The following is a 6,859-nucleotide window of genomic DNA, read 5'->3' on the forward strand; positions in this document are numbered from 1 at the left end:
GCCATGGCAGAACACTGACATTCCTGTCTTGCAGGAAATCACGCACAGAACGAGCAGCATGGCTGGTGGCATTGTCATGCTGGAGGGTCATGTCAGGATGAACCTGCAGGAAGGGTACGACATGAGGGAGGAGGATGTCTTCCATGTAACGCACAGCGTTGAGATCGCCTGCAATGACAACAAGCTCAGTCCGATGATGCTGTGACACACCACCCCAGACCATGACGGACCCTCCACCTCCAAATCGATCCCGCTCCAGAGTACAGGTCTCGGTGTAACGCTCATTCCTTCGACGATAAACGCGAATCCGACCATCACCCCTGGTGAGACAAAACCGCGACTCATCAGTGAAGAGCCCTTTTTGCCAGTCCTGTCTGCTCCAGCGATGGTGGGTTTGTGCCCATAGGCGACGTTGTTGCCGGTGATGTCTGGTGAGGACCTGCCTTTACAACAGGCCTACAAGCCCTCTCTCAGCCTATTGCGGACAGTCTGAGCACTGATGGAGGGATTGTGCGTTCCTGGTGTAACTCGGGCAGTTGTTGTTGCCATCCTGTAGCTGTCCCGCAGGTGTGATGTTCGGATGAACCGATCCTGTACAGGTGGTCTGCCACTGTGAGGACGATCAGCTGTCCGTCCTGTCTCCCTGTAGCGCTGTCTTAGGCGTCTCACAGTACGGACATTGCAATTTATTGCCCTGGCCACATCTGCAGTCCTCATGCCTCCTTGCAGCATGCCTAAGGCACGTTCACGCAGATGAGCAGGGACCATGGACATCTTTATTTTTGTGTTTTTCAGAGTCAGTTGAAAGGCCTCTTTAGTGTCCTAAGTTTTCATAACTGTGACCTTAATTGCCTACCGTCTGTAAGCTGTTAGTGTCTTAACGACCGTTCCACAGGTGCATGTTCATTAATTATTTATGGTTCATTGAACGAGCATGGGAAACCCTTTACAATGAAGATCTGTGAAGTTATTTGGATTTTTGCTAATTATCTTTGAAAGACAGGGTCCTGAAAAAGGGACGTTTCTTTTTTTTTGCCGATTTTAGTCGCAAAGTAGTTAAAAAGTAGTATGTAAAGTTGTCCATGATGAGATTCGAACACGTAACCTTTGGCTTTATACGCCTTCCCATCCATCCTGACCAACCACCCTACTTTAGTTTTAACCTTCTGTCTTATTTAACTATAGCAATTGGAACATAACATAATAATTTGAGTGTCCAGGATTTACGTTTACTATGTTACGTCTGGTCTATGAGATCAGGCTGGGCCTGAATACCACAGTCTGACTAATTCACAGGGTTTTTCCCTCCCTTGCTCTCTGCCGGTAAACAATCTGTTATTGTACATGCATTCAGTCATTCAGTCATTCAGCTATTGATAGTGTTATTAGTCATGCAGCTCGTCCTGGTTGGAAGAAGTGATGAAAGAGTTCTTAGATACTGTAGCACAGCACCGATTAGAACACTGCTAATGTTCCATTGTGAATCACTTACATTCTCATGATTGTTTTGTAAAGCTAAATTACAACCACACACACACACACTGAAAAACAGTTTCTATCTCCAGGCGATCAGACTGTTAAATAGTCACCACTAGCCGGCCCCCGCCCAGTACCCTGCCCTTAACTTTAGTCACTGTTACTAGCCGGCTACCACCCGGTACTCAACCCTGCACCTTAGAGACTGCTGCCCCTATGTACATAGTCATTGAACACTGGTCTCCCTCTCCAGGTTATAATGTTTACCTGTCTCCCCTCTCCAGGTATAATGTTTACCTGTCTCCCTCTCCAGGTTATAATGTTTACCTGTCTCCCTCTCCAGGTTATAATGATTACCTGTCTCCCTCTCCAGGTTATAATGTTTACCTGTCTCCCTCTCCAGGTTATAATGAATTACCTCTCCCTCTCTCCAGGTATAATGTTTACCTGTCTCCCTCTCCAGGTTATAATGTTTACCTGTCTCCTCTCCAGGTTATAATGTTTACCTGTCTCCCTCTCCAGGTTATAATGATTACCTGTCTCCCCTCTCCAGGTATAATGTTTACCTGTCTCCCTCTCCAGGTTATAATGTTTACCTGTCTCCCCTCTCCAGGTTATAATGTTTACCTGTCTCCCTCTCCAGGTTATAATGATTACCTGTCTCCCCTCTCCAGGTATAATGTTTACCTGTCTCCCTCTCCAGGTTATAATGTTTACCTGTCTCCCTCTCCAGTGTTAAGTAATGATTACCTGTCTCCCTCTCCAGGTATAATGTTTACCTGTCTCCCTCTCCAGGTTATGCAATGTTTACCTGTCTCCCTCTCCAGGTTATAATGTTTACCTGTCTCCCTCTCCAGGTTATAATGTTTACCTGCTCTCCCTCTCCAGGTTATAATGTTTACCTGTCTCCCTCTCCAGGTTATAATGATTACCTGTCTCCCTCTCCAGGTATAATGTTTACCTGTCTCCCTCTCCAGGTTATATTGTTTACCTGTCTCCCTCTCCAGGTTATAATGTTTACCTGTCTCCCTCTCCAGGTTATAATGTTTACCTGTCTCCCTCTCCAGGTTATAATGTTTACCTGTCTCCTCTCCAGGTTATAATGTTTACCTGTCTCCCTCTCCAGGTTATAATGATTACCTGTCTCCCCTCTCCAGGTTCTGATATTTACCTGCTTCTGATCTCTTTAGGGGTCTAGGCTGGGTTTCTGTATATCAGCTGTTGATGCTAAATGGCCTTTATTAAATCATTGATTGATTGAGTGTCTCTCCCCAGGCTGATCCTGCCCTATGAGAGGTTCACTAAAGGAGAGGAACATAAACCCCTCCCCCCCAGCCAAACCCCGTAAAGACTACATCACCCAGCAGGGGTTCCCAAGACCAAGGTTCCCACGGTGAAGCAGTGCCCCAAAGAGGAGCAACACCCACAAACCACCAACCTCGAGGACTGAACAGGACCCTGTGCTAGGGGCCTGGAACTCTCACCAGTCAGTCTAATGCTCTCTCTCTCTCTCTCTCTCTCTCTCTCTCTCTCTCTCTCTCTCTCTCTCTCTCTCTCTCTCTCTCTCTCTCTCTCTCTCTCTCTCTCTCTCTCTCTCTCTCTCTCTCTCTCTCTCTCTCTCTCTCTCTCTCTCTCTCTCTCTCTCTCTCTCTCTCTCTCTCTCAGTGCATGCTGGGAGTTTTTTGGAGTTTGAGTGTTTTGGTGTGAGGGCTTGTCCTAATAATTTGTTTGTTTTCCTTCCTTGTTTTCTCTCTTCTATGGTGGAGGGTTAATGCTGTTTGTTGTAGTGGTACCCACTGGGTTTATTTTTCAAAAGTTAGAGAGGAAGAGGACAGAGGTTTAGTTTCCTGGGGTTTTGAACGGTGAGGTGTGAGCGATGGCTTCGCAGCCTAGCGGAGGAAACGCTGTCGTTACGGCATGGATTCAGGTGTGTTCCTGAGAATGGAATTAAGGTGGAGGAGGTTCTGCTCGCGGTCGGCGAACAGGTAGGAGCCGAATTTATACATTCCGCGTCCAGAATGAACAAAGCTGTGGTTGTGTTCATGAAAAGGGCACATTTGGTGGGTAGGCTCATTTCAGCCGGAATATTTGTAAGGATGTGTTGGTGCCAATTTCTCCTCTTTCTACCCCTTCGACCAGGGTGGTAGTTGCAAATTTGCCTCCGTTTATTACGGATGATCAATCAGGAAGGAGTTGAGTCGTTTGGTAAGTTTGCTAGTGGTTTTCGTGTACTGCTTGGCACGGTTTTCAGGCAGATGCCGTCAAGCACGTTGTTTCATTCCGAGGCAAGTGTTCATGTTTCTGAACAACAATGAGCAACAGTTAAATGTGCACTTTGAAAGTGAGGCATGGGGAGGGGCTCTACGCAGGTTTTGCCAGCACAGATAGTCTACGGTGCTTTGAGTGTGGGGATTTGGGGCATAAGAGCTTTGCGTGCCCACATAAAGGCCGTAGACAAGGTGAGGGTTCCAGCGCCAGTGGGGGAAATAGAGGTCAACGTGCAGGGGGCCATGAGGACACAGGCAGCAGAGGCTGGGTCTAGTCATGCGACAGATGGTGGTGTAGTTAAGGCTGGGTCTAGTCATGCTATAGGTGGTGGTGTGTGAGATGGGGCTGGGCCTAGTCATGTATAGATGGTGGTGTAGATGAGGCTGGGGTCTAGTCATGTTATGGAGTGTGGTGGATGAGGCTGGGCCTAGTCATGCTATAGATGGTGGTGTAGATGAGGCTGGGTCTAGTCAGGTTATGTTGTTAGTGGATGAGGGAGAGTGTAGTGGGGAAGGGCGACTCAGGAGGGGGTGGAGGAGGGTGTCAAGCGGAAGAGGAAAAAAGGGGGAGAAGAAAGGAGGTGGGGAGGGCAGAGAGGCTGGTGTGTTAAAGAAAGACACCAAGGAACCTTTGCCTGGTGCGGGGGAGGCCCCGACTAGAGAGGAAGGGCAGGTGGTCAGGGTTGCCTGGTGCGGGTGGGGGAGGCCCCGACTAGAGAGGAAGGACAGGTGGTCAGGATGGGAGATGGAGATGAGGAGAGGAAGGTGAGTCTGAGGAAGTAGACGATGAGGAGGATTTCTTTTCAGACTCCTCTGAATGGGTCCAGAGCTGACAGCCAGTCAGTCAGAGGGGTCAAAGTACACAGTGAGGGAACTGTCAAGGTTCCTCAAGGAGACTAAGGGAGGTTAATCTTGAGGCTGATCCGGGAAAGTTTGTAAGATCAGTGCAACATGCAATGAAAAATGAGGGGCATGGTGTCCTCTCACCCAGGAAACGGTTTAGGTTAAGGAAGTTAACACAACTGTGCGGAGAGGTACTTCAGACACTGTCTAGATGAAAGTTTTGTTCTGGCACTGGAGCATGAGCTTTGCTATTGGGTTTTCTTTGCTGGCTTTTCTCCCACGGAGACTCTTTGGGTAGGCTCAAGCAAACGCGCCCAGAGATGCGGGAAAGAGGAGGGTGTGGGGTGAATATGTAAACAAAAAAAGTACAAGTGTTGTTTCTGCAGGAGACGACAGTTATGTGGTGAACGAAGTTGATTGGGGGCTCTGGTGGAAAGGGGCAAGTGTGCTGAGCATGGAACAAATGTTAGTGCAGGGGTGGCAGTCCTTTTTTGTACGGGTTGTCTGTAAAAATTTGTCAAAAGAGGTGTGTACAGGTAGACTGTCAGAAGGCAGAAATTAACAACAGGGTTTTGTTTATAAATGTGTATGCGCCCAACACAGGGAGAGAGAGGGGTATATTTGGGTGTCTTAGAAAGGAACTTCTCACAGGTAGCGCTCGGAGGAGACGCTTTGTCGTATGGGACTGGAACTGTACGAAGGATTTTACGAAAGACAGAAAATGGGGAGGAGCCCCATTCAGGCTCAGTGGGGGGTGTTAAGGGACATTATTAATCAATTTGACCTAGTTGATGTTTGGAGAACTAGACATCCCAACACAAGACAGTATACATGGGTGAAGGTCTTTGGGGCTAGGGGTGAGTGCAGCCCGACTTGATCGATTGTACATGTCAGGAATCAGAGCAATAGGTTGTTGGGCGCTACCATTCTCCCGGTGGGTTTTTCGATCAATTACATAACCATGGCTCGGCTGTCTATTTCACCAGGCCTCGGCAGGCATCCTATTGGAAGTTTAATGTAAAGCTCTTACAAGATGCCACCATTGCTCAGGTTTCAGACGTTTTGGGAAAGGTGGGGGCAGCGAAGAGAGGAGTATGAGTCTCTGAGTCAATGGTGGGATGTGGGAAAAGTCCAAATTCGGCTTTTCTGCCAACAGTATACAGCTCTGTATCTCAGAGGCTAGGAGAGTATTGGGGGAACTCGAACGAGTATTAGTGAGATGGGAGGTAGAGCTGGTGGGGCAAGGCAATGTAGGCCTCCAGGTTAATCTAGCTGAACTACGTAGGACTGGGCAGATTTTTCCAGGTTAAAGCAAAGGAGCACTTGTAAGAGCTAGGTTCTCCATGCTCAAGGAGATGGATGCTCCCAGCTCCTTCTTCTTTGGTTTGGAAAGACAGAGCGGTGAAGCCAAGGTATGCATTGTCTAGGCTTTCGGATGGGCGTGGTGACCTCTGTGGTGGGGGAGATGCGGAGCCGACTGTGGAGTTTTATACTGAATTGTATAAGGCAGAACTGTGTGATCCTATGTGTGCTCAGGTTTTGTTTGCCGAACTCCCTAAGCCTTCTCTGGTACAAAGGGATGAAATGGACATTCCCTGTTGTCCCATGAACTGGCAGAGGCCAACCAATGTGCGTGCACCGGTGTATGGATGTGGGAGTTTTTATAAATTGGGAATAATTGGATGGATTCGGCAGGTTATGCAAGCTGCCGGGTGGAGAGTTGCGATGAGCTGCCGCCGGGCGGCTGACTCCCCTGCCCAAAAAAAGGACTTGTGAACTTAAGAACTGGAGGCCTGTGTGGCATTGCTCTGTGCGGACTACAAGATATTTGATCTCGCTAACAGACTAAAGTCCATTGGACTATATAGTACACAAGGACCAGACATATTGCATACCAGGAGCTAATCACGGACAACTTGTTCTTAATCAGGGACATGTTGACCTTAAGGGGAGAAGTTTAATGTGAACTTTGGTCTGGTTTTTTTAGATCAAGAGAAGGCCTTTTGATAGAGTGGACCATGAGTATCTGTTTAATGTGATGTCTGTGTTTGGGTTTGGGGAAAGGTTTTTGGCCTATGTGAAGATGTTGTATGCTGGGGCATCATGTATGGTCAAGGTGGGAGGGGGCTCAGCAGTCTGGGTGAGGCGGGGCATTAGACAAGGATGCCCTCTATCAGGCAGTTATATACACTAGCCATTGAACCAATGCCTGCTTACGCAGGAGACTGAAGGGGGAGTGGGACAGCATAGCAGTGTAGCGCATGCAGATGACG

The 6,859-nt window shown here is 48.2% G+C and overlaps 1 long non-coding RNA gene across 1 annotated transcript in view; it reads left to right on the top strand.

The window, feature by feature from the left end:
* The window catches only part of LOC123490294, a 29,715-nt gene extending 26,907 nt beyond the window's left edge, over positions 1-2,808 (top strand). The window contains exon 4 of the long non-coding RNA XR_006660878.1: positions 2,752-2,808. This is a non-coding gene — a long non-coding RNA (uncharacterized LOC123490294). The remainder of the gene's footprint in view (positions 1-2,751) is intronic.
* The last annotated feature ends 4,051 nt before the right edge of the window (positions 2,809-6,859 follow it).

This window comes from Coregonus clupeaformis, unplaced genomic scaffold, assembly GCF_020615455.1.
Source record: "Coregonus clupeaformis isolate EN_2021a unplaced genomic scaffold, ASM2061545v1 scaf3642, whole genome shotgun sequence".
NCBI lineage: Eukaryota > Metazoa > Chordata > Actinopteri > Salmoniformes > Salmonidae > Coregonus > Coregonus clupeaformis.